At 43.0% G+C, this 23,319-nt stretch overlaps 1 non-coding gene across 1 annotated transcript; it reads right to left on the reverse strand.

Moving 5' to 3' along the window:
- Positions 1-730: 730 nt before the first annotated feature.
- On the reverse strand, positions 731-800 carry TRNAA-UGC (transfer RNA alanine (anticodon UGC)). Its single transcript has one exon. It is a non-coding gene; the product is annotated as a tRNA-Ala (tRNA).
- Positions 801-23,319: the final 22,519 nt, after the last annotated feature.

The following is a 23,319-nucleotide window of genomic DNA, read 5'->3' on the forward strand; positions in this document are numbered from 1 at the left end:
AACCATGAGGCAAGCTGGTGATAGTTTGACACAAATGTTGGCTAAATCATTGGAGGAACCTTGGCTGGCATAACATATTGTTACTAGCAACAAAACAAAGGTCCATCAGCACAGACAGAAGAGGCTATTTATGTCAAAAATTTATGTTTGCTGCACCATAAAAGCTGGTCAAATAATGGAAAAGTTGAGAGGGGGATAAAAATATGTTGAATAAATTATTCTCTGCGGAATATAATTTGAACTACTTTAACACTGCCCAGACAGAGACTGGATAGACAGATGGACAAACCAACTAAACTCCATGCAAGGTTTTTTTTTTGCAAGGTTTTGAAGGCAAACTTAGACTAAGTTCAAGGTTTTCAAAAGGCACAAAGAGAATTTGGGGGGCTGACTCAGAGGTCTTGTTTAGAATGGATGTTACAGCACCGCAAACCAAGGTATAGGACATTAGCTTGCTCCACATCTCTTGTGGACTCTGCTACAGTGCACGAAAAGTGTTTTAACTTACTACACACCGATTCTCACCCTGGCTTGTGCCACAGTAATGACCCAAGCAGACAAGACAAGTAATTTTCCCATCCCAGAAGAATTTTCAGTTTGTTGAAAATTTCCCCACCCTTAGAATCATAGAAGATCAGGGTTTGAAGGGACCTCAGGAGGTCATCTAGTCCAACCCCCTGCTCAAAAGCAGGACCAAGCCCCAAGTTCCCCAATGAAACCAAGGAGAACATGGAGGTGCTGGGGATTGAACCCAGGGCCTCATACGTGCAAAACATGTGCTCTACCACTGAGCTACCTCCTCAGACAGAAACTACAATCTTCTGAAATCAGGACAAAAAGGTGTCGTTTAAAAAATGTTCACAAAACTGACAAAAAAAATCCCCAACATGCTTACTTTCAATCATTTCAAAATGTTTCATTTCTATTTTGACCTTTTTTTCCTTTTCTCCCGCCCCCCCCCCCCAATATAAAGTAAGTTAAATTGTGAAACAAAGTTGTTTTGAACCAAACCCCAAACTTTTTATTTCAAAAATGTCAAAATGGGGCATGCAATTTTAAAACTTTGCTCCCAAACTTTTTTTCCCATGTCAGGAAAGTGACTGAAACTGACACTTACCTCCGAACAGTTTCAGTTTAGAAGGATCAGCATTTTTCATTAAAAAAAAAAAAAAAAAAAAGCCACTGAAAGATTCCCAACCAGTTCTACCTGACTTCTATTTGTGATTTTGTAGATCTCCCCTCAGCTGACAAAAATTTTCAAAAAACCTTACATGATTTAGAAGCCCAAGTCCCATTCTAATAAAGCAACCTGGACACTTAGGAACATAAGTTTCATTGCGGGGAGAAAAAATAAATCCATCAGTGGAACTTCGGCACTTCAGAAATTTTTACCTAAAAGTTTCCTTGTGCTCCGCATCAACATTGAAGATCTTATAGCATTTTGGGAGTGGGCCGTGGTATGCCAGTGAATTTTAGATGTATCCCATTCCCCGCCCCCTTTGAAGCTAACATTCTAAATTAGATACGAAGATAAATTGTTTTTCACTTCTCACTCACCCTCATGAATAAGAATGTACTCATTTGCATGTGCAACTTGATTGGCTGAAGCAAAGTGAACCATCTAAATCACTTACCTGCAAATAGATATACAGGAACAGCTTCCTGATTCATTTCATTCCTGTGTAGAACTAATTGTGAACCAAGTTTTTTCTCTCAAATATGTAAGAATTAAAATGATACTTTGTACTTAAAGCACCTTTCATCCCAAATACAGAATCGCATATCACTTTACGAGCATCAATGAGGTCGCACAAGAGTCACGGTAAGGCAAACCACCTAAGTCGTATTACAATACCTTTTGTATAGAGGGGTATACTGAGACATGAGTTATGTTCTATGCAAGAGTAGCGAAGAAGCCTTCGTGTAAACGACCATCAGACCCACATATGTCTTTGTCAGGGTTCCTTCCCCACTCTGAACTCTAGGGTACAGATGTGGGAACCCGCATGAAAGACCCCCGAAGCCTATTCTTACCAGCTTAGGTTAAAAACTTCCCCAAGGTACAAACTTTGCCTTGTCCTTGAACAGTATGCTGCCACCACCACCAAGCGTTTTAAACAAAGAACAGGGAAAGAGACCACTTGGAGACATCTTCTCCCAAAATATCCCCCCAAGCCCTACACCCCCTTTCCTGGGGAGGCTTGAGAATAATATCCTAACCAATTTGTTACAAAATCATCAAAGACCCAAACGCCTGGATCTTGGAACAATGGAAAAATCGGTCAGGTTCTTAAAAGAAGAGTTTTATTTAAAAAAAAGAAAGGTAAAAATCATCTCTGTAAAATCAGGATGGAAAATACTTTACAGGATATTCAGATTCAAAACACAGAGGATCCCCCTCTGGGCAAAATGTTAAAGTTACAGAAAAGAGGAATAAACCTCCCTCTTAACACAAGGAAAATTCACATAAAACAAAAGATAAACTAATCCACCTTGCCTGGCTTACCTATACTGCTTGCAATATTGGAGACTTGGATTAGGATGGGTTGGAGAAGATGGATTTCTGTCTGGCCTCTCTCAGTCCCAAGAGAGAACCACCGCGTAAACAAAGAGCACAAAACAAAAGCCTTCCTTCTCCCAAGATTTTACAGTATCTTGTCCCCTTATTGGTCCTTTGGCTCAAGTGCCAGCCAGGTTAGCTGAGCTTCTTAACCCTTCACAGGTAACAGGATGTTGCCTCTGGCCAGGAGGGATTTTATAGCACTGTATACAGAAAGGTGGTTATCCTTCCCTTTATATTTATGACAATCTTACTCAGGTTCTGTGATGGAAAGTTAACACCAATGACATCTCTGCAAAAAATTCTTTAAAAAGAACAGAGGTTTTTTTCCCCCTCTTGTGTCTTTCTCCTCCCAAATACATTTTTAAAAGATATTAATTTTAACTGAATTAAAAAGGAAATAAATCCTCAGCTAAGATATGGTAAAAGCAAACTCTATACTTCAATAATTTGGAAAAATGACCTTCTGTGATACTATGCTCTGAAATTCAGATATTTATTAGAGACCTCTTTTTGCTTTGATTCTTTCATGAATATCATTACAAGGGCAAAGATGTCCTATGCTAATGTAATGGTTCACCAGCTTACTCAGTGAACCTTTAACAGCTATTCACATTCCTTTCTGACAGCTATGACATCTCAAAAGAAGAACATGATATGGTCCATAAATTGCATAAGGCCTAAACAGGTATGTGCCAGAGGATGATAGCACTTCTGTTATACAACAACGTGAATATTTAGTAAGTATAGCCTTTCTAAAAATCTCTGTCAACACAGTGACGATAAAAACAATATAGATCCATTTCTTCCCTGGCGTAAACGCTACTGACTTTGAAAGAGTCATACCAGGGATGAATTTAGACCAGTATAGGAAACGTTAGGCATAGTATCTGTGACGGCAAGATACTGCAGCTCATTTCTACTAAGGTTAGTTGCAATGGATCTTAAAGATAACAATGTATTCATAGTGGTACAAAAGGTAACTGACTAAAAGACATCATTATCTCAAGATGGTGAATGTTAACAATGAAGTTGCTTACCAGGCTGATGGTGACCTTGTCTGGAAAGTCAGTGAAGAGCTGGTGAAAGGCACCATGTACATATCAGAATCTAAGAGAAGGAGAGAAGTAGCCTTGTTAAAGCACTTGAGGAGGACCTCAGAAGAACAGTGTTCAATTCCTGGAGCTGCATGATTTGGGCAGATCATTTCATCTATTTGTTCCCTATCTATAAAAAGGATTACCACTTTTTCTCCCACTCTTTGCTAAGGACTGTTTCTTCCTGTGTCTGAACAGTGCTTAGTATGAAGGGGAGCCCCTTTCTCTGTTCCAGTCTCTAGACATTAATGGATTATGAATAACACAGTGAACATTTTAAACACATGAATATGGTTTTGCACTCTCTCACAATCTTTTTTGGCACTCCAAACACGATGCTTCGACTATTAAGCTTCTTTGTTCCGGGTGAATTTCTCTAAGGAAGTCTTGAAAAAGCCAATCAGTGGCTGAGGAAAATATGCAGGGGTGCAGACTTCATTTAAACAAAATAGCATAGAAAACATTAAGGAAATTGCAAGACCCATCATTCTTCGTGTAACATGGTTTGTTGTATTATGGTTCTGCCAAGGTTCCTGACTCAAAGAGCATATAATATAGAAAGGATGGACAGAAGTTGGGAGAAAGGAAGGATTATTATCCTAATTTTATAGAAGGGCAACTGAATCAGTGAACAACTTAAGGCCCTGATTCGACAAAGCAGTTCAAGATGTCTAACTTCAAGCGCTTGCTTAAATCTATCTCCTTCATCAAAGCACTTAAGCCCTATTAAAGTTAATGGTACCTAAAACTTGAGCGCTTTGCTGAAGCAGGGCCAAAATTATTAGTCCAAATTTGTGGCTGAACCAAAAACTGAGCCCACCTCTCTTCGAAGAGCAATCCAGTGCCCTAACAACAAGACTGTAATTTACTATGTGCTTGTACAATGCCTAGCACAATGGAAGTAGGTGGGGCATAATGGAGGCTGAGGGAAGCTAAGCCTCCCCAAAACTCTGCTAATGCTCCCCACCTCAGCCCTGGGCCGCGGCAGGGCTCAGAGCCCCTGAGGCCCCAGCAGGCAAGAGCGGGACGGAACGGGAGTGAGGGCTCGGAGGAGCTCGGGCAGGCTGGCCAGAGCTTCTCTTACCATGGCGGGGGGGGCTCAGGGATCCTCTGGTCCCAGTGGGTGAAAGGGGGGGGGCAGCGGGCTAGCCTCCCTGAATGGGGGGGTTCACACGCACCCAAGACAATAGACGTGCTTGAAGCTTCTTGGCATTACTGCAATATAAATGTTAAGGAACAATTCTCATATTCTGAGGGCTTAAAACAGAGGGCTTAATAGTGTCTAGGTCTTTCGTGGCTCTGTATGCATACAGTCCTTGCATGCATTTAGCAAAGGAACAGAGAATGACTGACTGTGAATCCTTTGGTGATAAATTAGCTCTGGACCTCATTTACTCAATCTAGTTCCGTAGACCATGGAATTCAGAGTGTAATGTATCCACTATGAGGGGCATTACTTTGGGTGTGTTATACAACACGCATGATTTAATAGGCAGTGCCCTCTATTGGATTCAGTGGGTGACGTATCTGAGAGGGGATGTGATCTATTTTTAAGAGGGTAAGTTATCTTTCAGTGGATTATCTTTTGTCAGTGTGAACTGTATCAAATTTGTCACACGGTACATTTATTTCAACATGGGATAGACGGGTTTTGTTTGGTTAGTACCGTCACCACACTCCTTTACAAAGGTATCTGGCACTAGAAAAGACTAAGTCACCGTCCTTGCATGCAAAGTTTGACTGTCAAATGCTAAAGCATGAGCCCACTTCGCCAACCTCCCAGATTTTACACTGGGGACCTTAGGAACCATAGAATTGCAGATGCATAAGTACATATGTTCATTTTTTGTAGCATGACAACAACATGCTCAGACCTGCACAGAAATTAAATGAGACCTGGCCCTCACCCCAGTCTAAAGAGTGAAGTTGTTATTTTTAATAGCAATACCACCAACGCCTCACTCTTGAACAGCACTTTTCATCAGTAGATCTCAAAGCACTTTACAAACACAGTCAGGATCGTTATCGCTGTTTTACAGATGGGGAAAAAATGAGGCAGGTAGGGAGAGGGATTTACGTGACTTGTCCAAGGTCACCAAGCTGGCCAGTGGCAGACAGGAACAGAACCCAGGTCTCCCGAGTCCCAGACCAGTGCTCCATCAGATCACATACCACCCTCACTTTAATCAGTGAAAATCTAGAATAACTCCACTGACGTCAGTGGTATAGCAGAGAGCAGAAGTGTCGCCAAAACGTTTTCCAGCAGATCTCATTTCTTGAAAGGTTAGCGACAGAGCAGGACGTATCTGCAATGCTCTCCATTTAAAAGCCGACATCAAACAACAAATAGCACTCAGTGGTATCTGAATCACCAGAGAGTTTTCCCCCCCTTTCCAAGTATAGGGAAAAAACATTGCATTGGGACAGATTCTGTGCACAACCGACGAGCCAATATTGGTGACACTTGGGCCAGACTTCAGTGAAAACAGTGCTTTGGTTTGTTATTTTGAGTGAAAGTTAGTGCGAAAAGTGAACCCGAAGTTGATTTTGCATGATTTCATAGAACAGTGTCAATATTTTTCCACATCATTTCAGAAGCCTGGCTTGGTATTTTTTTGTAACAAAGAATTAAATATATCTATATCTCAGTATCAAAGGGCCACTTTTGCGTAACAAATCACTTTGGTGTCACAAAGTGTGTGGGGATTACCGAGTCCATGACTGGCAGCCTGGAATGCTTGAGTTCTAGGCCTACCTCTGCTATTGAGTTGCCTTCATAAGGCTTTGCTCTTATAGACACACACACAGTCAGCCCTGTGCTTGTGGCGTGTGTGTGTCTAAAGAAAGTATAAAGTAACTCATGATTTTTAAGCCTCTGATTCTTGCGGGCGGGGAAAAGGGGGGAAGAGGGGGAAATAGCACATGCAACATGATTCTTGAATGCTCAAGGTTGGAAATACTGCCTGCAGTTAAATAGTGAAATACACTCCTCAGACTTCGACAGCGATATAGTCCACTGTTGTCTAAGACCCCTATTCAGCAAGTAACTTGGCCACATTTTTACCCTCAAGCATAAACTTGAGTCCCATTCAAGTCAAGGAGACTTAAGCACTTAAACGCTTTGAGGAATGTTTGCTAAGACCTGAGATCCAGATCCTCAAAGATATTTAGGTTTTCCTCTCCCACTGAAATCAGTGGGATTGAGGTGCCGAAATACCTTTGAGGGTCTGGACCTAAAACCATTGATTGCCCTTGTAAGCAATAGCCAAGCATGGATCTGGATGATGGGATGGATTTCACCCTCAGCAAGTTCGCAGATGACACTAAGATGGGGGGAACAGGTAGATATGCTGGAGGGTAGGGACAGGGTCCAGAGTGACCTAGACAAATTGGAGGATTGGGCCAAAAGAAATCAGATAAGTTTCAACAAGGACAAGTGCAGAGTCCTGCACTAAAGACGGAAGAATCCCATGCACCGCTACAGGCTGGGGACCGACTGGCTAAGCAGCAGTTCTGTAGAGAAGGAGCTAGGGATTACAGTGGATGAGAAGCTGGATATGAGTCAGCAGTGTGCCCTTGTTGCCAAGGCAGCCAATGGTATATTGAGCTGTATTAGTAGGAGAATTGCCAGCAGATCGAGGGACGTGATCATTCCCCTCTTTTCGACATTGGTGAGGCCTCATCCGGAGTACTGCGTCCAGTTTTGGTCCCCCCACTACAGAAGGGATGTGGACAAATTGGAGAGAGTCCAGCAAACGGCAACAAAAATTATTAGGGGGCTGAGGCACATGATTTATGAGGAGAGGCTAAGGGAACTGGGGTTATTTAGTCTGCAGAAGAGAAGAGAGAGGGGGGAATTGATAGCAGCCTTCAACTACCTGAAAGGGGTTCCAAAGAGGATGGAGCTCGGCTGTTTTCAGTGGTGGCAGATGACAGAACAAGGAGCCATGGTCTCAAGTTGCAGTGGGGGAGGTCTAGGCTGGATATTAGGAAACACTATTTCACTAGGAGTGTGGTGAAGCACGGGAATGGGTTACCTATGGAGGTGGTGGAACCTCCATCCTTCGAGGTTTTTAAGGCCCAGCTTGACAAAGCCCTGGCTGGGATGATTTAGTTGGGGATTGGTCCTATTTTGAGAAGGGGGTTGGACTAGATGACCTCCTGAGGTCTCTTCCAACCCTAATATTCTATGAGGTCAGCAAAAATACAACCCAGAAAAGTTTTAGATACCACAGAATCAAGTCAGCTGTGCATATTGAAGTATTCATACTAGAAGAAAGTAGGTAACTATTTCATACCCACTTTATAATGAATATTCACTGTCATGTATCAATCCCTCACTGTCAGGTAGCTTAATCAGCAGTCAGGTTTCTGACTGTCTCAGTGGCAAATGATAATTGGCATTTAACAGAACTGCAGAGCAAAAATAGCTTTTAAAACACCAGTAGGTATTTTTAAGCCACTTAATAAACCCACTTCTACTGTCCAATTACCTATCAATCAATAGTCTAAACATGTTCAGTGTTTTAACAAGGAGGTCATTTAGGTACTAAAATTCAGATTAATTAAATGGCAACAAGGTTTTAACTCTTAGATATTCTAAATCTTGCCTGCTCTAAGAGACCTTTAACTAACATAACAATGGCCTCATAAAGTTTAATTTGCTGCTGAAATTAAATTGCAGATGAGATTAAAACATGCACTTTCAAATATTGCTGTAATATGATTGACTCAAGGGTCAGCGCTAGGTACAATAATCCAGAGGTATTGTGGCAGCACAGGAATGACTGAATAACAGGAGGGATCTTATTCTGAAGTATAAATTAAGTGTGATCTTGTGAAGTACTTTATTAATTATTATTTTGCATTGGGATAGCAGCTAGGAACTCCAATCAGGGATCAGGAACTCATTGTGCCAATAATGTATATACAGATAACAAAAAGCTGATCCTTGCCCTGGAAAAACCTACAATTTAAGCTGGGCAAAAAATTTTGGCATCCATTTCACTGAATTGTTGCATTTGAAACAAGCCTAGAACAAGTTGAAACATTTCAACGTTTTCTAAATTAAATGTTTCAATCTCACTTCAAAGAAGCTTGTCATTTGAAAATAATTTAGTTTAGTATTCAGATTTAAACTTTTTGAAGCGTTAAAACAAAAGGTTTTGTTCAGCCCAAAATAATTTTTTAAAACGTTTTAATTCACCAAAAGTTTCAAGTTCAACCAATTTTGTCAGTTCAAACCAAACCAAAACCAAAACCACCCCACCCTGTTTTTGGAATTCCCAGAGAAACAAAAAATCTTTTATTCACACAGCTACTGAAAATCAAGACCAAAAATGATCTCACGTGCTCAACACCACACACTGAGTTCTCAGGGCCTGATTCTCATTTATACTCAGGCTCCTTTACACCATTCTGGCAGTGAAGATGCCTTGAAATGGGAGTAAAATATATTATTGAGTAAATCATACACTTATGGTCACTTAAGGCCCCTTTAGGTTGCCAGAGCAGTGAGAGTCTCTGTTGGACTGGAAGCTAAGCATAAAGTGAGAGACAACAACAAATGTATGTGGGGAACACAAACTAACTATGAGATCATGAACATCATGATATTAGCCAAAATGGCCAGACATGCAACCCTATGCTCTCCATGTCCCTAAACTTTAAAGAGCCAGAAGCTGGGACTGGAAGACAGGGGACGGGTCACTTGAAATTGCCCTGTTCTGTTCATTCCCTCTGAAGAATCTGACACTGGCTACAGTCATAGGAGGATATTGGAATAGACAGACCATTGGTCAGACCCAGTGTGGCCATTCATACGTTAGGCAGCAGCTCATGCTCCTACACTGGAACACGTGGTGAGAAGGGAACCCGTGTCTGGCTGTGCCTACCTCCCTGGATTGGCCTGACTCAGCCCACTGAACACGCCTCAAGCTGCAACCGACCATCAGGCAAAACACACACTGGAGTCAAACTTCCCTGTAGAATTGCCTCCTTCGTGATCCCAATCTGCTCAAGTTGTGGATGAGGACTGTGTCCCACACACTGGATTGCACCCCCAGCTTTGTGCCTGTGGCGGGCAAGAGCAGCACGCAGTCTCTCCTGGCGTCTTAGCGTCAGACCGGCTGGCTGCTTCCAGGGCACGTGCAACACCGTGTCAGGACAGAAAGGCAGCCTGCCTTAGCCCCGCTGCGCCACTGACCGGCAGCCACCTGAGGTAAGCCTGTGCCCCAACCCCCTGCCCCAGCCCTGAGACACCCCCCAACCCAGAGCCCCCTCCTACATCCCAAAGCCCTCACCCCTGGCCCCAGCCCAGAGTGCATATCCCTTCCTGCACCCCAGACCTCTTCCCCAGCCCTGAGGCCCCCCCCACTCAAGCCCCAACCTCCTGCCCCAGCTCTGAGCCCCCACCAAACCTGAAGTCCCCTCCTGCACCCCAAACCCGCGGCCCCACCCCAGAGCCCGCACCCTCAGCCGCAGCCCTCATCCCCTCTCACACCAAGCCTCTGCCCCAGCCCAGTGAAAGTGAGTGAGGGTGGGTGGGAGAGAGCGAGCCACCAAGGGACGGAGGAAATGTAGTGAGCAGGGGGAAGGGCCTCAGAGAGGGGTCAAGGCTAGAGTGTTCAGTTTTGTGCCATTAGAACATTGGCAACCCTAGGGAGGGGACTGGTGGCTGGGCTGGGCTGGGGGGATACGGCTAGGCTCTGGAGGAGAGAGGGGGCGGGTGTCTGGGCTCTGGGGTTGAGGTGATGTGGGTGTCTGGCCCCATCAACTGGGCTTGTGGGGAGGCACAGAAACAGGAACTTCGTTGTCATAGGGATTTCTTTTAACTCTCTACTCCTGGGGGAATTTCTGTGTGTGTCTGTATTGTTAGAGACATACTAGGTTACAAGTATTTTGAAATAAAATTACAAAAATGGAAACTGGTGTGATTACGTAGTGTTATTCTGACAAATAAAATTTGCAGAATTTTAAAATATTGTGCACAGAATTTTTAGGTTTGGGGCACAGAATGCCCCCAGGAATAACATGGCCAAGCCCCTATTGCCAACCAACTGTTCAAAAATCAAGCTCCCAAAAATCAGGAGATTTGGGAAAGATACATTTCAGGTTATCTTCAAAGGGACTTCAGCACTTTGAAAAAAATTAACCCCACATTTGAGAACGTTGACCTCAGAGTCCAAAGTTGGAGGCAGCCAAAATTAGAGGTCACTTTGAGCAGCTAGACCTGTGTGACTTGGCTAAAGCGACACACAACGAGTCAGCGACACAGCTGAGAGTAGAACCCTGGAGTTCAGACTTAATCTCTTATTCTTACCACCCAACCAAGGTCATTAGGATACATCCTGCATGCTGTACCTAAACTTGTTTTCTGCAAAGAGAAATGAAGAGTGGCTATTCAGTTAATGACCTCACACGGAACTCCACCTCTCTGGATATACGGCCTGATACCATCTCCATTTATTTGGGTTGGGTCTTGGTGAGTGAATTCATCACGTTGCATGGATAAAAGGGCACAGCAATATTAGACGATCATCATGTGTAACAAATAGCATGTCTTAGAGCTGTAAGTCTTAGAAAGGCTAACAGGAACAATAGGGCAAACTCACCCTTGGCCATAGCTATTTAAGCCAATGGCGTTGCACCAGGGATGAATGAGACACATTAAGATACTTATTCATTTTGACGACAGTTTCATACTTCGGAAGCTTGTATAAGTGTATGGTCCCCGAGTCCAACATGACATGTTTATGAGAGATCCAAAACACTATTTTCGTCAAGGAGTTTTTCCTTCCCTGCATCCTGTGGAGAGAGATATTTACAATGGCTCTTGTGTGGTTTATTGCTAGAACACTTCACAAAGAGCATTCACAGACCTGGATTCAGTGTAGAACACATGCTGCACTTGAGGCACAGTGAATTAGACTCTGCCTTTAACCCCATGCTCATCACCTAGGGTCTCTGAGCCAGATCAATCTATTTCACATTCTCTGACCAACACTTTTTTCTGACCAACCCATATCTTGTCCTGCAAATTGCAACCAATCGCTGTACTAACATCGATCCACTGAGAAGGCAGCTGATATGGAGCCATCTTTGTGTTTGTTAATAAAGAATTTTTTCTTAACTCATTGGCTGAGATTGATCAAAACTACTTTAGCATTTACAACATCCAAGGAGGAGTGATAGGAGAAGATAAATGTGTAAACAGGAAAAACCCTAGGAATAGCAGCTTGGTTTGTTAAGGCACAAATTAAGAGTGAGTAAGGAGTCCAGAAGCTTGTTACACCACTGTGCAAATTGGCTGGCCCATGGTTCCAGTTATATGCGAGAACAGGTGCCGCATCCCTCCAGGGGGATAGGGTGTAAGAGGGAACGGACAAAGCTTTGGGTCTTGCCCTCCGATGCACCAGCCAGCACAAGTGAAACAATACATATTTATACAGCCCGTATAAGCCAGTTGATGCCTCAGAGCAGGGAAAGCAACTAAGCCTTGATGGGGGTGTTTCTAAGCCATGCTGACTTCCATGGCTATTCCTGTGATAATGCAGCTTACACACCAGCTTTACTCAGGATTGTGTCCAGGGTCACAATCTAGTACAAAGGCATAAGTGGCCCCTGTCCATAATTTGAACCTGTTGTGCGTCGAACCCTGAAGTTGCAGCTACATAATCACAACTTCTTCCTGATTGTGAGGTTTACGTTCCCCTTGAAAAGCATTAATGCTAGGCTTGGCTTTTACCTTCCTGCCTCTCAGGGGTTGCCATAGCTGAAGCCTATACATCAAAGTAGGGGGTGTGTAAGAGAGTTCGGTTAGACAGTGATTGAAATTTTTGCATGCCCCATTATATTAAGTAGTTGGCATGCTATGTGATGCGAGATCACTGGAAACAGAATGCAATTCATCCCTTGTTTTGGAGCGGAGTGGGGAAGGGAAGTCAAATAATAGACTAGGGGAGAAACCAGTCGTTCTTTAGCATCCTTTGTGGGCGCACCTCGGTTGTGCATGTGCTGTTGGGATATTCATCAAAATGGCAGATTGCTTTGTTGTTCATTAATCCTGACGCTCACCTGCTCCTAATGGAAAGTATATGGGTTTTATTCCTTGTGCGGAATAATACCGGGGGGGGGGGGGGGCGACGAAGTGCGTGAGGCACTCTCTTTTACTGGACCTACTTCTGTCAGTGAAAGAGAAACTTTAAAGCGGAACAGAGCTCTAAAGCTTGTCTTACACTGACAGAAGTTGGTCCAGTAAAAGATATTACCTCACCCACCTCGTCTCGCTAATATCCTGGGACCAACACAGCTATAACAACATTGCGAATACCACCACATGGGATTATATCATGCTGCATCAAATCTGCAGCCACTTGGAACTTCAAGGTGACATCAGGGATGGATCCCAATTCCTCTTCCTGTTATTTATTATTTTTATGTGGGTAATGACTAGGAGCCCCAGTCATGGATCAGGAACCCATTGTGCTAGGTGCTGTACCATTGCAGAACAAACCCCGCCACCCAAGAGCTCATAAACTACGTAAAACAGATCCACCAACCACTTGAGTTATAGTGAATCTCCTTTTGCCATTAGTAGTACAGAGCTACAAACATACAGTTAAGCAATTGCAGTTCAAGCCAATGGTACTGCACACACATGCTGGCTCATTAGAAAATATGTTTTCTTCTCTACTCTAACCGGAGAATCTGAAGATAGTGGTTCACACTTTTTGTTTAAGGGTGTATTGATAACTAGTTTACAAAAAGGAGTTAGTAAGTGGTTAAGAGAGGTTATAAGCATATTACACACAAGCACGTCAGTAGAAGGGGTTATAGATGGTCATAAACAACCGATGGGCCTGTTGGACTGTGCAGTATACAGTAGTAGATCTCAACTTCTCCATAAAGGAACCCCACCAGACAGTCCAACCCACCAAGTCAAGATCTAGCTTGGATTTCCCCACCCCTTTCACCATATGCAAAGGGCAGAGCGGTCACAATCCCCTGACTCCTTCTCCCTTCCAGTCATAGAATATCAGGGTTGGAAGGGACCTCAGGAGGTCATCTCGTCCAACCCCCTGCTCAAAGCAGGACCAATCTCCAACTAAATATCCCAGCCAATGCTTTTTCAAGCCAGGCTTAAAAAAACCGCAAAGGATGGAGATTCCACCACCTTCCTAGGTAACCCATTCCAGTGCTTCATCACCCTCCTAGTGAGAAAGGGTTTCCTAATATCCAACCTAAATCTCCCCCACTGCAACTTGAGACCATTACTCCTCGTTCTGTCAAGAGCCCCTTCATCTATAACAACTGATTGATCCTTTATTAAAATATGCATGAATTTTATACCTGTACTCTGCATAGCAAGTGTGATCAAATCCATTTGGTAAGCCCTACAGCCCCGGGCAGGGTAAGTGGCATTACACTCATTTTATAGCGAGTTAAACCAAGACAAGAAACGTGCTGGATGAAATCTTAGCAGCGGCAGAACTGGGACCAGAATCTGGGACCCCAGAGAGGTGCCGGCCTCAGCTCTCTCATTCTCCCATGTGAGATAGGTGCTTGTCAAAAGCAATGCTCCTAGCTAGTAATTTGGGAAGGAAGGAGATTACCAGACAGGGCTTCTCCCCAGCTCCAAAGCAGATGCTGCCATGGCCAGTCTCTTGCAAGGGGGTGTATTGTCTTAATACCAGCAAGGACACAAACAGAAAAACAGTCTTAACTGAGGCCTTACTTTCAGGTTTTAGCTTCACCCCTCTCATGGGCCTCTGGCAGCTGCTCCATTCTGACCAGCTCTATGCCCTCTCTGGGGCAGCAGACTCAGGGCTCTCTCCCTCAGCACCTGGCCCCTTCCTCCAGGGTACCCCCCCAGACATTAGCTCGATTCCCCCGTGGCTCTTCCATTCCTGGAACAGCCTCCCTCAATCAATCCCTCCTTTTCCTGCCCACTAAAGGCACTTTATAAGCTCAGGTATAGCCTAGCCCTCTTTAATTGGCTGGATTGGACTCACCTGCTCTGGGCAGGGAACTGAGTCTAGTCTATTCTATTCACAGGGATCAGCTACCCTGCAACTGAGGGGGACTGTTTAGCTGACCTGGGGAGTGTGGGAGGAAGCATTATCATTTTATTTATTCAACCATGAGAACTTTATACATTAGGCTCCCTATAATCAGCCGTAACAGCCCACCAGCTGCCATGGCTGCATGAGGACCTTGCTTTAATTTATTTGCATTGTCATCTGAGATAGAGGCATACACTACAAAAAGCCCCTAGAGTGTCATAAACACATTGCTAAGACTGAATCTCTATTCAAAAATCCCTCGGTGGAAGAGGGGAAACAAACATTACTCCAACTCCCAGCTACAGAAATGACAAAGGATAAATTACACCGAATAGGGAGAAAGTTTCAAAAGAAATGTTTTCACGGAGGTAGCAGCAATCAATTTTTGGATGATTTACTTATATTTAAATTAGATGCGTGTCTGTGAGGTGAGGAGGAGGGAAATGTTTGGATGTTTTTGAAAATTTGATTTGAGTGATGGTGGCAGCTGCCAGGCTGACAACTCCTTCCGAAAAAGAACTCCAGGTAAGCTTGAAAGTTTGTCTCTTGACAACAGAAGCTGGTCCAATAACAGATATTACCTCCCCCACCTTCTCTCTCGCTGATACCCTGGGACCAACACAGGAACACCACAACTGCATACAACTCCTAATGGAAACGTTTTATAAACAGCAAGGGTGGTCTTATCACTGCGTGAGGGTGTAGGTGAACTGGGTTTGATTCCTGACTTGGCCAACAACTCCCTGAGATGCCTCGGGCAAGTCACTGGAATGTGATTTTTCCAGAAGCGCCTAGGTGAGTTACACACTCGGCTCCCATAGATTTTCAGTGGGACTTAAGTAACTTAGGCACTTTCAAAAATTTCTCTCCGTCTCGTTGCTCCCCTCCATCCCACCTCCCCCGTATAATGGGGACATCATCACTTCCCTACCTACCAGTGGTGTTGGGAAGACACAATATTTACAAGGTACTCAGATTCTGTGGTGATGGGGGAACATTTGTGCCTAAATAGAAAGAATTTGAAAGCGAGGAAATGAATAGGGTTCTACAAAAATGATGGTAAAACACCTATACACTGAACAGAGAAAGATCTATTCTGTGTATTTTTGAGCTGTCCTTGAGAATTTTACAGCAGAGCTATAATTGCCTCTCTCCTTTTGACAGGCTGTTCCCAAAATGGGTGGAGAAATAATTGTTTTCTCTTAAATTCAGTGGGACTTCCAATAAGGTACAATGGGCCCAGCCAAAATGCTGGATCTGATTATCCCTGACCTTTGGGGGTGTTTGAAAGTCAGACCTGAATTTGTTGTCTATTAGACTCTGTAAGGATTTTTCCCCTATGGCAGCACAAGGCCCTAAATCCAAGCCCCCCTGAAGTTTATTGAAATCATTCCATTGATCTCATGGGTCTTTGACTCCAACATTAAGGCCAGATTCTGATCTGAGTCACCATTGTGCAAATCTAATGCCACTGACTTCATTGGGAGTTATTCTAGATGCATTTTAGGACCACTGAAATCAGAACGTGTCCAGCAGCAGTGCAACTGTTCAACACCTTGGTCCTCCACGGTGAGCCTCTGCTCTGTTTGGAGAGGCCAGTTCTAGGTGTATGGGAAAACCGTCCCCTGTCCAAGACTTCCCCACTCTGTGAGGAAGATAAAAATCTGGCCCCCAAGCTAACAACGGGCTCTAGCTGTAATGTTTGGGTCCAGCTCCAGTTTTCACACTCAAAGTTCCAGAGGCTCGGAGCTGGGATTGTGGGTCAACCTCTTTCAAATGCCTTGGACCACTTTTGAAAATCCGGTCTAGATTTTAAATGCCTCCAAAATCCTAAGACATTTGTACACAAGCTTTTCATCCAGGTCAATCTCTGTATTAAACCAACAGTCTGAAAAGCTAAGAAAAGTTTTGGTGACAATCCCCAAGCCTGGGCTGAGAGATCTGAGAGTTTCACAAACTCGTGTGCCATCCTGGGCTGAGTTGTGCGCGAGTCGCAAACCATGCTGATCACAGCAGGTTCAGCCGAATTTCACTTTGAAATTTCCAAACCCCATTATGCCAAGCTCACAGCCCATCCCAGGAGAGCCACACAAACGGCAAAACAAAAGCTTTGCCCACCCCACTGCAAAACCAGAAAATGCTGAACTTTGCACTGCTTCTGCACTCTGTCACTTTGTTCCATGCAGCAGTAATTGGGGATCACAAAATTGCCCACTATTGCTGCTCTTGCACCAAAAGCTAATTCTAGATGGTGCTTGTTTGTTACCGTCCCCAGATATTTCACACAGGATATGCCCGTCTGTTCTAAATGCATCTAATGCTTTGATTGTACATCATTTATGAACTAAAGCCTGCTCTGAAACTCAAGTTATTTGTAGCTTTTCTGTAGCTGGAAGAATGATTTCCATTGTAGCTGCTCGAACAGTTTCTTGCATCGAAAAGAACTATCACAAAGTTGGTCAGAAAAGGTGATACCAGAGCACTTGACAGTCTGGTCTTCTGTCTTCCCAGACTACAGGGTGCTTCATGAGATAACTGGGTTGGAGGAAATGAATGATCAAGAGACAAACAGAGGTCATTGTGTGGAAACACACTGGAATCACTTGACAGTTCATTTTTCCTGCATGGCACTCTTGATTTTAGAGACAACAGCAGTCACTGGTGAGCTGTTGGCTAATTAATGGCTAAGGATAATGAATAGCTGAGGATGCGAAAGCTGCTCCATGACAAATCCTGGTTCTCTCTTTTAAATGATGTGCATTCCAATTATTTTCCTTAAACCAAAGAGTGAGAGAGCATTGTCTCCCATTTTAGACACCAGTTCCATTAAGTACTTAAGCACATGCAGATTTTAAAGAGCATTAGTCCCACTGACTTCAATAGCAGCAGCCCAGTGGTCAGTATATTTTTAAAAAATCAAGAGCCTCTGTCCAGTGTTGCCAACTCTTGTGATTTTATTAGGAGTCTTGTAACATTGGACGTTGCTGCAAAAGCCCTCGATGGCTGGAATGAAGAGGTGGCGTGAGAAGCTAAGCTTTCTCTTTTAAAGAGTATCTGTCTAGCCCTTGCGGTTGCAGAGAGAAGCTTGAAAATGTGACCTAAGGGCACCCTAAAAGCTCAGAAACCAGAAGGCATAAAAAGAAGGCAACATTTACTATCATAAAAAAAACAAAACATGATTTTTAAGCCAATCTCATTATATCAGAGGGACTTAATTCATGATTTCTGCACATTTGGGGTTGGTAATACTGTGTACATAGGTACCTAGATATGGATTTAGGAGCCTAACTTGAGGATCAGGTTTTCCAGATGTTGGCCTTATGTAAAAGTACCCATCCAGTGCTCTGTAATGTTGGTCAGAAAACAAGACAAAGCACAGCTGGAGTGAATCCAAAATCTTATTTATGTTTTGTGGGCTTTTTTATTCTATACACAACATCCTATCTGGAGACGCACGTCTTTCCCACCGCCAAGAATCACCTGGCATTTACATGGTTGACTGGCTGGGACGAGGATACCTTTCACAGGAGGAGCACCACTAGGCCTGGGAGATATTTCCGGGAACAGCGCCAACATACAGCTGTTTGGCATGCACGTGTCAGGGTACCTGCCAGTGTTGTCAGCCAGATGGAATGGCATTTGTGACCCAGCAATACTGGTTGTCCTGGAGTGAACTGGAACTGCTTCAATGGCTCAATCCTGTAAGATACTGAGCCCTGAACCAGCAAAGCACTTGAGCAGGCAAGTAGTTCACTGCGACTACTCACACGCTTAAAGCTAAGCGCGGAGGGGTCAGGGCAGAATACTCTGCTCTTCACTGACAAACCCTCAGTGAGCATGGAATTAGAGAGCAGGGCTTGTTTACATGGGAACCCTCAAGGAAGTTAGTCAGAATTAATTGAAGGTATGAATTTTAAGTGACTTAAATCCCTGTGTGAACCCTCTCATTCAAGATTAAAGTGGCCTGAATTCGGTTTACCTTAATTCACTGTCAGTTCCCACTGGTAAGGGCTTCATATGGTTTTAATAGTTAGATTATTGGTGAGAGAAGCAGCGCAGTTCAGTGCACAGGACTGGGATACAGGAGATGAGCTGGGTCATCCCTGGCTCTGCCACTGACCTACTGTATGACCTTGGGTAAATCACTTCATCTTTGCTTTCCCTTTGTCTCTCTTGTCTATTGAGATTGTAAGCCTTCCGGGCATGGTCTCTCTCTTACTATGTGTATTTTAAAAAAAAATTAGCTTATTTCTTTCTATCACACAGTATCTTTAAATTCAGTGTCAAGCACAGCATATTTTACATTAAAAAATTATTAATAGTAATAAACACCACCACACTGCGTAAGTATGGTGCAATTCAAAAGTGTCAGATAGTTCTTGCAATTAACTATTCCACACACCACAAGTCTTGCTTTCCACATTGCACAGATGGGGAAACTGAGGCACCGGAGGATTACATCACACACAGTCAGTGACAAAACTGGGACTAGAACCCTAACCCCCTCAACCCAACCCAGTGCTTTCAACTACAAGACCCTCTTTACTCTCCAGGAAGCAACTGCTAGTTTCTGAGGGGAACAATGAGAGGTTTATTGTTATGACTCTTGCTTTTGCAGAATGTTTAGCACTTCTTAGCTCAATTAACGACTGCAAATATCAGCTGGATCGATTGTGTGGGGGGGGTGTGCGCCCGCGCGCTGAAGACACTACCAGTATTTTTAGTGAAGCCGAGTGATTTATAGAACACAGGATTAATTACATTTTGAATAAGTATTTGATCTTTGGTGATATTGCTTTACCTTTTTATCCCCCTCTTGCAAAAAACAAAAATTAGGTTGTAATGAGAAACATTAATTTAATACAGCTTTTAAATGCATCATTAAACCCATTTATGGAATGCATTAATAATTCCAAATCCTGAATTGAAATACAAACTCGTCTACATGGACTTGACTTTACACAACAGAGGCTTCATTCCCTGTTTGGATTGCATGGATAAGAACAGTAAGACTGGACTTATGGGCCTACAAACAAAAATCGTCTCTATCCAGAACTGATTCTCTTTATAGGAACATAGGACTTGACGTACTATTTCCTAGCCCAGAAGCCATGATCCATCTTGTCCACTCTCCTGTCACTGTGGCCTTCACTATCAGAGGAAGGTGTAAGAAACCTGGATTATCGGCTTCCAGAAATGTCTCTTCATAATCCTCCAATAGTTAGAAATTAAGCCCTGAAGCAGAAGGGTCTAACCAGCAAGTGCGTTGGAGATATCAAGAAACAAGCAGAAATTTTAAAGGGCTAGAAATGAGTTATCAAAGCAGTTCAGCATCAGTGAACTTTGGAGCCATTCACATATTTGCCTGCCTGGCCTCCATTCCCATAGTATTTGAGCACCTCAGTCATCCTCACAGCCCCTGGGTGAGTCAGGGAAGTATTAGCCCCATTTTGCAGATGGGGAAGCAAAGCACAGGGAAGTTAAATTACTTGGCTCAGGGGACACTTCAAGTCAGGCGGCAGGGCCAAGAACAAGAGCCAGGAATCTTGGCTCCCAGTCCCTTACTCTAACCAGTAGACAACATTCTCCCCCCTCATTTTCAGAGATGCAGCAGCTTCTTGAAAACCACACACTTGGGGCCAGAACTCCAGCTGCTGTAAACAAGCATATTTCCATTGGCTTCAGCCGAGTCACACCAATTTACACCAGCCAAGGGGCTAGCCGTGGCTTTCTAATGTTCTCCAGGGAAAGAAGTGCCAGCCCGTGTCAGGTCTCTGCCTTGGAGAGAATGAGGCACTTGACAAGAAGTGACTTTTATTTCTCTGTATGTCAATTTACAGAATGATAAACATGATAACATCTCTTCCATGCAACAAAATAACCATTATTGCAGAGTGACTGTGCTATTGTGCATCTAATTTTCTGTTTAAAAAGAAAGAGAAAATGTTACATGTTGATAACCGAGAAGAGGAATGTAATTTGAAGATAATGCCAGGAAAAAATCTTTAAGCAGATGCCTAGGTTTTGCTTTGGGTTGCTCTTCCCCTTGGTTTGATATGCTAAAATAGTATTGAAAAACATAATTGGAATTTCATCAGCACTTGAAACAATTAGGAGAGGCTTCACAAGAGGATATATTTCCCCCCCTGTTCCTATTGTTTAGATTACATTGATGAATAATTCAAAAGGAAAGCAGAGGCTGCTACCAATGGGAACACACCTAATTTCACAACAGACAAAGAGGAAAAACAAAAACAAAAAAAACCAAACCAACAAATTATTCCAACTGCTGAGCAGAAAGGGATGCCAGCTCTGGGACTGAGGGCAGACAATGCCAAGAGCCACTGTTTCCATCTTCCTTTCAGGCATCAACATCAAGACCCAAGTTTGTGGGGAGTTTTTTTGGATTTGCATTGTATCCGTTGTTTTGCACAGTTCATTGCTTTCAGATGTGCTCTCTTTAGATTTTGTTTGACTGCATCTGAGGTTTATGTGGTGATGGATTGTGCTGAGAAATGTAAGGAGACATTTAATAGCAATTGCATTAGGTGGTTTTAGCTTGTGCAGTCAGATGGATGCATATTGTTATAACAAGGTAATGCAATAATAGATGTAGTCAACAGGGCATAAATACGTGTGTGTGTGTGTCTGAGACAGCACGCAATCTCTCTTAACTAGCTCCTCTCCCACCCCAGCCCTTTTCTTTCTTTAGAGAGAGAGAAACCAACCACATTGAACAGGGGCTCAAAACAAGGTGATTATAGAAATGGAAAATATGCTTAAGCTGATGCTCTGAAAAGATGCTTAAGGTCAGACTAAGTGCCAGAGGAATTCGATGCTGATCCTTGTGAGGTCATCGGTGGCTTTGGTTGCAATGGACAATTCAAAATAGGGGCTAACCTAGAACAGGGACAGTTCAATCTATTCAGAAAAAGCTAACTGGCCCAATTCTGATCCGAGTTACCTTGAGTTTATATGGATGAAGCTCTCCCTTCAGTCGTGTTATTATTGATGCACACGGACATAAGGCCCCAATTCGGGAAAGTAGTTAAACGCATACTTAAGTCCCATTGAAATCAACAAGACTTAAGCACATGCTTAAAATGTCGCTCATTTTTAAACGATTTGCTGAATAGGGACGGTTTTAAGCACATTCAAGTGCTTTCCTGAATGTTACAAGAGAAGTCTGCAGAGATGTCTGTAAATAGCTAGCTAATTGATAAGGTGCCAGTACAAGAGGCTCAAGAATACATAGCATAGTCCCTGGGTTTTGCAGGAGGAATTAAACTTCTTGTTGCTATGGCGTATTGCAAACGGCTTTTTGTGTGCAGTCATTTACACAGAATGGTTAAGATTGAATCAGGGCCTAAATGAGATCAGGATCAGGCCCACAACTCCTCCTCCCCCCTGAAACCTCTCTTTCTTTCTGGAACTGACTTCACCCTCAATTATTTTACAATCTGAAACAAAATGCAACTTCCCTCCCACCTATGTCTGCAAGCCCAAAACTTCCATTCAATTCAGTTGGAGCTGGACAAAGCCCAAGGATGCTTTTTCTTTATTAAAAAAGGACTAATTTATTGGTGAGCAACAATAACCTGATGTAAAAACAACAATTTCAACCATAGCAATGTACTTAGAAATATTCAACATTCAAGCTGAGTAATCCGTAACTAATTGAATATCCAATTTCACATTTTTTGTGCATGAGAACATTGCGACATCCTTGGATTTATTATTTTACTCAACATTTTTGCCTAAGTAGTCCATATCTGAACTTCAAAATTTGTACTGGGTCAGCTCATTACAGAAGTCATGTGAAATTATTTGTTCCCTAATTAGATGATTTACATAACCATTATTTAGCAGTGGCAGCCACCAGAGCTAATCAAGAAATTATTTTTCTTGTGAACATTTTCAGTCAAAAAAATTGTTTTAATTCTAAATATGAGACCCAAACTTGTCCGAAAACCAGATGTTTTTGCCAAAAAGTAGTCTAGGTTTTGGCCAAAAAATTTCAGTTTGGGGGTTTTAGGTTTTCAAGAAAAAACAAAACCAAAATTTTCCATAGAAGTTTCCATTCAGCTGGTAAAATATTTGGACAGAAAATGTTTGGTCTAATAGTTATTGTCTATTATGGGTACATACCGTGTCAAGCATCCTGAGGACCCATTCTGGATAGGGCCTCTAGTTGCAACTGCAATAAGCAGCATGGAATTTTCAGAAGTGCTTAGGAGAGTTCGATGCCCAAATCCCACTGATTTTGAGTGGGATTTGAGTGCCTAACTGTTCTATATGCCTTTGAAAATCTCACCCAAGATTAATAATAAAATCCTTGGAGCTATATAGACTAGACAGCGGATAAGATTCCAAGGAGGCAGAGGGCTGAAATTGTCTTGGCTCTGTTTGGTTTTGAGTATGCTCGTTAATTCTACTGCTACCTGCAAAAATAAGCCGTTTTCCCACTGTATAATTCACACTTAAAAAAAGACCTGTCAGATGACTCATCTCCTAATAAAAACTTTACAGCCGTAAAATTTAAAAGTTGATTTCAGCCAGTTTTCTTCAGCCTTGTTCATGGCTCCAGCTGGTTTGCTAA

Source organism: Lepidochelys kempii, chromosome 26, assembly GCF_965140285.1.
Source record: "Lepidochelys kempii isolate rLepKem1 chromosome 26, rLepKem1.hap1, whole genome shotgun sequence".
Lineage (NCBI taxonomy): Eukaryota > Metazoa > Chordata > Testudines > Cheloniidae > Lepidochelys > Lepidochelys kempii.